Raw genomic sequence first — 9643 nt, 5'->3', positions numbered from 1 at the left:
TGCCCACGTGAGCATTGAAGTCCCCCAGCAGAACGAGGGAGTCTCCGGTAGGAGCATTCTCCAGTGCCTCCCCCAGAGACTCCAAAAAGGGTGGGTACTCTGAACTGCTGTTTGGCGCATAGGCACAAACAACAGTCAGGACTCGTCCCCCCACCCGAAGGCGGAGGGAGGCTACCCTCTCGTTCACTGGGGTAAACCCCAATGTACTGGCACACAGCCGGGGGGCAATAAGTATGCCCACACCTGCTCTGCGCCTCTCACCACGGGCAACTCCAGAGTGGAAGAGAGTCCAACCCCTCTCAAGAGGACTGGTTCCAGAGCCCAAGCCGTGCGTCGAGGTGAGTCCGACTATATCTAGCCGGAACCGCTCAGCCTCGCGCACCAGCTCCGGCTCCTTCCCCAACAGAGAGGTGACATTCTAAAATAATTTCCTTTCTCAATTCAGAAATTTGTGTGTGTAAGTCACAACACCCGTGACACCAAAACGGCTTTCTTTTCTCTCTTTTCTCTACACTCTACACTGTGAGCACACACACCAAATCAGAAAGGCTTTTTTCTCTCTTTTCTACATTATGGACTGTGGGGACACAAAACCGCTCTCTCTTTTTTTTTTTGATTGTGTGCCAGGGCGTTGTCTCACGTATTAGATTATGCTTAAGATACGAATGGGTTTATCAGTCACATCAGAATCCATACATACTGATCCTCCCGTAATAAAATGGTCGGATCTTATCAAACACACTTTGTTTCTTGTGACAATCAAGTCAGCGAAACAGCGTATACACGTCAAGACCCTGAATCAAGTTTGCCACAAGAACTCATAAGTTTGGCAGTATTGCTCTGCTGTCAGCAATCATATACCCATTTTATTTTCGTGAGACATGTGCAGGCACCTGTTCATCTACTGTTCTATCACTATGAATTAGTTTATCTATTATCAATAAGGATACTTCTACAACTACTATCAAAGTATGTCCGGACTTCTTATGTTGTCAGTTGCTATATATGAATAAGTGGGTAGCTACTGACAACCATTAAGCATGTCACACAGCCCAAACATATAACATTTCAGGACACACCACACAGTTAACAACCACAGTGAAGCGTGTCAAAGCCCAAACATGTAACATTCAACAGGACACTTACACAACACATTCAAATCAAACAGTCAGACAACATACAAGAACATATACCCCAGCCGGCATTGCTACCTGCCTATTTTCCTACAGCTCACTATGTGTGTGCACACCTTTATTCACAAACTCTTCAACTTATACTCTTTTACCGAAGCTGCTACAGCTCGATTGGCTGAATACCCTTAGATCCTATTTCGGTGAATTTGACATCTGCCTTACATGTAACAGATTAGCGGTTTAGCAGTTTTAATTTAGTTTGAGTGAAGGAATTCATTTTATAGTAAAATCCGAAATCGTGAAGAACTCATGAAAGTAAGCTTATTCTCGGATTCCTGAAACTTTAGATTTGCTCTTTCTTTTACTGCAAAGTACAACGTTGTTTTTTTTTTGACAGTTTTAACATAGTTTGAGTGAAGGAATTCATTTTATAGATAAAATCCCAAGAGTCTGCTGAGAAAAGAGAGTGAATGTGAAGTAGACTTTAACACGGCTCTGGGAGCGAGCAGAGTGTGGGCTAAGCGGGAGAATTGCTTGAAAGAAACGCGACACCGAATGAGCGGTCAGAACAAAGCCTCAATACGGTGTTCCCGTGGTGTTTTTGTTGCTGCCTTGTCTTTTGCACAGAGTAAAAGACAAGGCAGCCATCGAATAGGGCCCGATTGTTCCTACTTGGTCAGCCGAAGAGCAAGGGGGGGGAGAAAGCGTCTCAATCAAGCAAAGCTCACCATGGGGAAGGTGGCTATGCCAACTAGCCTGATGCCCTGCTCCCGCAGTGACGGATAATCGTACTCTGGTTTCTCTTCATAACGTACAACTCTTTCGCCTTTTATTAAAGACTTCCGTGGAGAGCAGCACTAATGAGTTGTTTCTATTTTTGGCAGGCTTTACCTTTGCGGGTGAAGCCCTTTCTGTCTGTGCAAAAAAAATCTTGTTACTGTGCAGAGTGACTTCTCTGAGTAGAGTCGCCTTACCTGTTGCGACTGTGCCGATGTTTGAAGCTGGAGTGCAAAGGTGTTGCTTGAATGGTGCTTGCTGGAGCGTGCGGGAGTGCAAAGTTATACCATTTAAAAGGGCTGAAGAGTGCTCATTGCAGCGGGTGGGCCATAGTAAAAAGTGGTTGAGAAAAGGTGCGAATGTCAAACCATACATGATCAAAATAGGGAGCGGAGGTGTTTGGCCGCGACAAGGTGTGAATGTCCACCCATAATTAATGAAAAGCGGGCAACGAGTAGGTTCGAATGCCCAACCATACATCATCAAAAGCAGAAGTGGATGTGTTCGGCTACAAGAAGGTTTGAATGTCTGACCATAGTTTGTAAAAAGCGGGTAAGAAAAGGTTCGAATGCCCGAACATACACCATCAAAGGAGGGAGCGGAGGTGTTCCGCTGTAAGAAGGTGTGAATGTCCGACCATAGTTGGTAAAAAGCGGGTAAGAAAAGGTTAAAATACCCGACTGTACACAATCAATAGCGGGAGCGGAGTTATTCGGCTACTAAAAGGTGTGAAACCATTCATCATCATCAAAAGCGGGAGAGGTGTTCAGCTGCAAGAAGCTGTGAATGTCCAGCCATAATTACTCACAAACGGGTAAAAAAAAGTAGTATTGCCAGACCAAACATGATCAAAAGCGGGAGCGGAGTTGTTCATCATCAAAAGCGGGAGCGGAGTTGGTCGGCATCAAATGCGGGAGCGGAGTTGGTCGGCTGTGAGTAGGTGTGAATGTCCGACCATAATTGCTGAAAAATGTGTTAGAAAAGGTAAGAATGCCGGACCATTCATCATCAAAAGTGGGAGAGGTGTTCAGCTGCAAGAAGATGTGAATGTCCAGCCATAATTACTCACAAACGGGTAAGAAAAGGAAGTATTGCCAGACCAAACATGATCAAAACAGGGAGCGGAGGTGGTTCAGCTGCAAGAAGGTGTGAACGTCCGACTAAAGTTTGTAAAAAGCGGGTAAGACAAGGTGCGATTTCCCGACAATGTATGATCAAAAGAGGGAGCGGAGGTTTTCGGCTGCAAGGTCTGAATGTCCAACCATAATTTGTAAAAACCGGGGAAGAAAAGGCTCGAAAGCCAGACTATAAACCATCAAAAGCGGCAGCGGAGGTTTTCAGCTGTAAGAAGGGCTGAATGTCCATCCATAATTACTGAAAAATGGGAAAAAAAAGGTGCGAATGCCCAACCATACATCATCAAAAGCGGGAGAGAAGGTGTTCGACTGCAAGTAGGTGTGAATGTCGGATCATAATTTATAAAATGCGGGTAAGAAAAGGTAAGAATGCCCAACCATAAATTATCAAAAGCGACAGCAGAGATGTTCGGCTGGTATTTATCAATGTCTAGATAGATTTCCACAAAAAAACAACGTTGTACTTTGCAGTAAAAGAAAGAACAAATCTAAAGTTTCAGGAATCCGAGTATAAGCTTGCTTTCATGAGTTCTGCACGATTTCGGATTTTGCTATAAAATAAATTCCTTCACTCAAACTAAGTTAAAACTGCTTTGTCCTTCATATGTACCCATTTCTACATATATTTCAAGCATAAACTTTCTCATATTACCCTGAATGAGAAAGAACCACACTTGTGATTAAGCCATACGCCCCTTTTGAGGAGTTCTGCATGATTTGGGATTTTATCTATAAAATGAATTCCTTCACTCAAACTATGTTAAAACGGCTATTGCCTTAATATTTATCAATGTCTAGATAGATTAAAAAAAAAAAAAAACGTTGTAATTTGCAGTAAAAGAGAGAGCAGATAAAAAGTTTTAGGAATCTGAGAAAAAGCTTATTTTCATGAGTTCTGCACGATTTGGGATTTTACTATAAAATGAATTCCTTCACTCAAACCAAATTAAAACTGCTTTGTCCTTCATATTTATCAATGTCTACATCGACTTAAACAAAGAACAACGTTGTATTTTGCAGTAGAAGAAAGAGCAGCACTGAAGGATCAGGAATCCGAGAATAAGCTTGCTTTCATGAGTTCTGCACGATTTCGGATTTTGCTATAAAATAAATTCCTTCACTCAAACTAAGTTAAAACTGCTTTGTCCTTCATATGTACCCATTTCTACATATATTTCAAGCATAAACTTCCTCATATTACCCTGAATGAGAAAGAACCACACTTGTGATAAGGCCATACGCCCCTTTTGAGGAGTTCTGCATGATTTGGGATTTTATCTATAAAATGAATTCCTTCACTCAAACTATGTTAAAACGGCTATTACCTTAATATTTATCAATGTCTAGATAGATTTAAAAAAAACAAAACGTTGTAATTTGCAGTAAAAGAAAGAGCAGATCAAAAGTTTTAGGAATCCGAGAATAAGCTTATTTTCATGAGTTCTGCACGATTTGGGATTTTATGTATAAAATTAATTCCTTCACTCAAACCAAGTGAAAACTGCTTTGTCCTTCATATTTATCAATGTCTAGATCAACTTCAATAAATAACAACAGTGTATTTTGCAGTAGAAGAAAGAAAAACACTGAAGGATCAGGAATCCGAGAATAAGCTTCTTTTCATACGTTCTGCATGATTTGGGATTTTATGTATAAAATTAATTCCTTCACTCAAACCAAGTGAAAACTGCTTTGTCCTACATATTTATCAATGTCTAGATCAATTTCAACAAAGAATAACGTTGTATTTTACAGTATAGGAAAGAGCAACACTGGAGGATCAGGAATCCGAGAAAAAGCTTGCTTTCATGAGTTCTGCACGATTTCGGATTTTCCTGTAAATGAATTGCTTTGCTCAAACCAAGTTAAAATTGCTTTGTCCTTCAAAATTATCCATGTCTAAAAATGTATCAAGCATAAAGTTCCTCATATTACCCTGAATGAGAGAGAAGCATCCCTTTGGTTGAGCAATACGTTCCTTTTGAGGAGTGCATGATTTCCGATTTTGCTATAAAATTCATTCCTTCACTCAAACCAAGTGGAAACTGCTTTGAACTTCATATTTATCAATGTCTAGATCAATTTCAACTTCTTCTACTGCAAAATACAATGTTGTTCTTTGTTGAAGTCGATCTAGACATTCATAAATATGAAGGTAAAATCAGTTTTCACTCGGTTTGAGTGAAGGAATTTATTTAATAGCAAAATCCCAAATCATGCAGAACTCCTCAAAAGGAACGTATGGCTTAATCACAAGTGTGGTTCTTTCTCATTCAGGGTAATATGAGGAAGTTGCTTCAAACATTTTTAGACATGGATAACTATGAAGGACAAATCAGTTTTTAAACCGCTTTTTAAAAACTTTAGTCAGAAATTTACACCTTGCAGCTGAACCATCTCCGCTCCCTGTTTTGATAATGTATGGTTGGGCATTCGCACCTTTTTTTACCCATTTTTCAGGAATTATGGGAGGACATTCACACCTTCTTGCAGCCAAACACCTCCTCTCCCGCTTGTGATCATGTGCGGTTTGATATTCGAAAATTTTCTTTCATGTTTTAAAGCAATTATTGATGGACATGCAGACCTTCTTGCAGCTGAACCCCTCTGCTCCCGCTTTTGGTGGTGTATAGTCGGGGTTTCGAGCCTTTTCTTCCCCGGTTTTTACAAATTATGGTTGGACATTCAGACCTTGCAGCCGAAAACCTCCGCTCCCACATTTGTTCATACATTGTCGGGCATTCGAACCTTGTTTTACCCGCTTTTTAAAAACTTTAGTCAGAAATTTACACTTTGCAGCTGAACCACCTCCGCTCCCTGTTTTGATCATGTATGGTCTGGCAATACAACCTTTTCTTACCCGTTTGTGAGTAATTATGGCTGGACATTCACACCTACTTGCAGCCGAACACAAATTCTCCCGCTTTTGATGATGTATGGTCCGGCATTCTAGTCTTTTTTAACACATTTTTCAGCAATTATGGTCGGATATTCACACCTACGCACAGCCGAACACATCCACTCCCGCATTTGATGGTGTATAGTCGGGCATTCTCACCCTTTCTCATCAGCTTTTTACAAATTATGATCTGACATTCACACGTACTTGCAGTCGAACAGCTCTGCTCCCGCTTTTGATTATGTTTGGTTGGATATTCGAAACTTTTCTTAACTGCTTTTTACAAACTTTTGTCGGACATTCACACCTTCTTGCAGCTGAACAACTCCGCTCCCTCTTTTGATTGTGTACAGTCGGGTATTTTCACCTTTTCTTACCCGCTTTTTACCAACTATGGTCCGGCATTCAAACCTTCTTGTAGCCGAACACATCCACTCCTGCTTTTGATGATGTATGGTTGGGTATTCGCACCTTTTCTTATCCATTTTTCAGTAATTATGGGTGGGACATTCACACCTTCTTGCAGCTGAACACCTCCTCTCCCGCTTATGATCATGTGCGGTTTGACATTCGAAAATTTTCTTTCATGTTTTCTAGCAATTATGGGTGGACATTCAGACTTTCTTGCAGCCGAAAACCTCCGCTCCCTCTTTCTAGCATACATTGTCGGGCAATCGCACCTTTTCGTACCCGCTATTTAAAAGCCATGGTCAGACTTTCACACCTTTTAGTAGCCTAACAACTTCGCTCCCGCTATTGATTGTGTACAGTCGGGTATTGTAACCTTTTCTTACCCGCTTTTTACCAACTATGGTCAGACATTCACACCTTCTTACAGCGGAACACCTCCGCTCCCTCTTTTGATGGTGTATATTCGGGCATTCGAATCTATTCTTACCCCCTTTTTACAAACTATGCTCGGAGATTCACACCTACTCACAGCTGAACAACTCCACTCCCGCATTTGATGGTGTACAGTCGTGCATTCTCCTCCTTGCTCATCAGCTTTTTGCAAATTATGATCTGACATTCACACCTACTTGCAGTCGAACAGCTCTGCTTCCGCTTTTGATTATGTTTGGTTGGATATTCGAACCTTTTCTTAAATGCTTTTTACAAACTTTAGTCGGACATTCACACCTTCTTGTAGCCGGACACATACACTCCTGTTTTTGATGATGTATGGTTGGGCATTCGCACCCTTTTTTTACCCATTTTTCAGGAATTATGGGTGGACATTCAAACCTTCTTGCAGCTGAACACCTCCTCTCCCTCTTATGATCATTGGTGGTTTGATTTTCGAAAATTTTCTTTCATGTTTTCTAGCAATTATTAATGGACATTTAGACCTTGCAGCTGAACACCTCCGCTCCTGCTTTTGATCATATATTGTCAGGCATTCGCACCTTGTCTTACCCGCTTTTTACAAACTTTAGTCGAACATTCACACCTTTTTGCAGCCGAACACCACCTCTCCCGCTTTTGATGATGTATGGTCCAGCATTCTTACCTTTTCTAACACATTTTTCAGCAATTATGGTCGGACATTCACACCTTCTTGCAGCCGAACACTTCCGCTCCACCTTTTAGTGTTCTATCACACCTTTTTTTTCACCGCATTTTATAGATTATGGTTGGAAATTCTCAACCACTCTAATCCGAAGACCTCTCCTCCCGCTTTTGTTAATATATTTAAAATTTAGTCGGACATTCACACCTTCTTGCAGTTGAACCACCTCCGCTCCCTGATTTGATCATGTATGGTCTGGCAATACTACCTTTTTTTACCCGTTTGTGGGTAATTATGGCTGGACATTCACACCTACTTGCAGCCGAACACCACCTCTCTCGCTTTTGAATATGTATGGACCGGCATTATTACCTTTTCTAACACATTTTTCAGCAATTATGGTCAGAGATTCACACCTACTCACAGCCGAAAACACTCCGCTTCCGCATTTGATGGTGTATAGTCGGGCAATCTCACCCTTTCTCATCAGCTTTTTGCAAATTATGATCTGACATTCACACCTACTTGCTGTCGAACAGCTCTGCTCCCGCTTTTGATTATGTTTGGTTGGACATTCGAACCTTTTCTTAACTACTTTTTACAAACTTTGGTCGGACATTCACACCTTCTTGTAGCTGAACACATCCACTCCTGCTTTTGATGATGTATGGTTGAGCATTCGCACCTTTTTTTACCCATTTTTCAGGAATTATGGGTGGACATTCAAACCTTCTTGCAGCTGAACCCCTCCTCTCCCACTTATGATCATTTGTGGTTTGATTTTCGAAAATTTTCTTTCATGTTTTCTAGCAATTATTGATGGACATTTAGACCTTCTTGCAGCTGAACACCTCCGCTCCTGCTTTTGATCATACATTGTCAGGCATTCGCACCTTGTCTTACCCGCTTTTTACAAACTTTAGTCAAACATTCACACCTTTTTGCAGCCGAACACCACCTCTCCCGCTTTTGATGATGTATGGTCCGGCATTCTTACCTTTTCTAACACATTCTTCAGCAATTATGGTCGGACATTCACACCTTCTTGCAGCCGAACACTTCCGCTCCACCTTTTAGTGTTCTATCACACCTTTTTTTTCACCGCATTTTATAGATTATGGTTGGAAATTCTCAACCACTCTCATCCGAAGACCTCTCCTCCCGCTTTTGTTAATATATTTGAACTTTAGTCGGACATTCACACCTTCTTGCAGCTGAACCACCTCCGCTCCCTGTTTTGATCATGTATGGTCTGGCAATGCTACCTTTTCTTACCCGTTTGTGAGTAATTATGGCTGGACATTCACACCTTTTTGCAGCCGAACACCACCTCTCCCGCTTTTGATGATGTATTGTCCGGCATTCTTACCTTTTCGAACACATTTTTCAGCAATTATGGTCGGACATTCACACCTTCTTGCAGCCGAACACTTCCGCTCCACCTTTTAGTGTTCTATCACACCTTTTTTTTCACCGCATTTTATAGATTATTGTTGGAAATTCTAATACACTCTCATCCGAAGACCTCTCCTCCTGCTTTTGTTAATATATTTGAACTTTAGTTGGATATTCCCACTTTCTTGCAGCTGAACCACCTCCGCTCCCTGTTTTGATCATGTGTGGTCTGGCAATGCTACCTTTTCTTACCCGTTTGTGAGTAATTATGGCTGGACATTCACACCTACTTGCAGCCGAACACCACCTCTCTCGCTTTTGATGATGTATGGACCGGCATTCTTACCTTTTCTAACATATTTTTCAGCAATTATGGTCGGACATTCACACCTATTCAGAGCCGAACACCTCCGCTCCCGCATTTGATGGTGTATAGTCGGGCATTCTCACCTTTTCTCATCAGCTTTTTGCAAATTATGATCTGACATTCACACCTGCTTTTGATAATGTATGGTTTGTCAATCGCACCTTTTTTTACCCATTTTTCATGAATTATGGGAGGACATTCACACCTTCTTGCAGCCGAACACCTCTCCCGCATATGATCATGTGCGGTTTGATATTCGAAAATTTTCTTTCATGTTTTCTACAATTATTGATGTACATTCAGACCTTCTTGCAGCTGAACACCTCCGCTCCCGCTTTTGATGGTGTATAGTCGGGCTTTCCAGCCTTTTCTTCCCCGGTTTTTACAAATTGTGGTTGGACATTCAGACCTTCTTGCAGCCGAAAA

General features: G+C 41.5%; 1 non-coding gene across 1 annotated transcript; it reads left to right on the top strand.

Annotated features, from left to right (window-relative positions):
• The first annotated feature begins 1921 nt into the window (after positions 1-1921).
• Positions 1922-2035, top strand: LOC140282494 (U5 spliceosomal RNA). The gene has a single exon (XR_011909922.1). It is a non-coding gene; the product is annotated as a U5 spliceosomal RNA (small nuclear RNA).
• The last annotated feature ends 7608 nt before the right edge of the window (positions 2036-9643 follow it).

The sequence above is a fragment of the Leuresthes tenuis genome, unplaced genomic scaffold (genome assembly GCF_036924035.1).
Source record: "Leuresthes tenuis unplaced genomic scaffold, fLeuTen1.0.hap1 SCAF_22, whole genome shotgun sequence".
Classification (NCBI taxonomy): Eukaryota; Metazoa; Chordata; class Actinopteri; order Atheriniformes; family Atherinopsidae; genus Leuresthes; species Leuresthes tenuis.
This window is presented reverse-complemented; position numbering and strand designations above follow the sequence as displayed.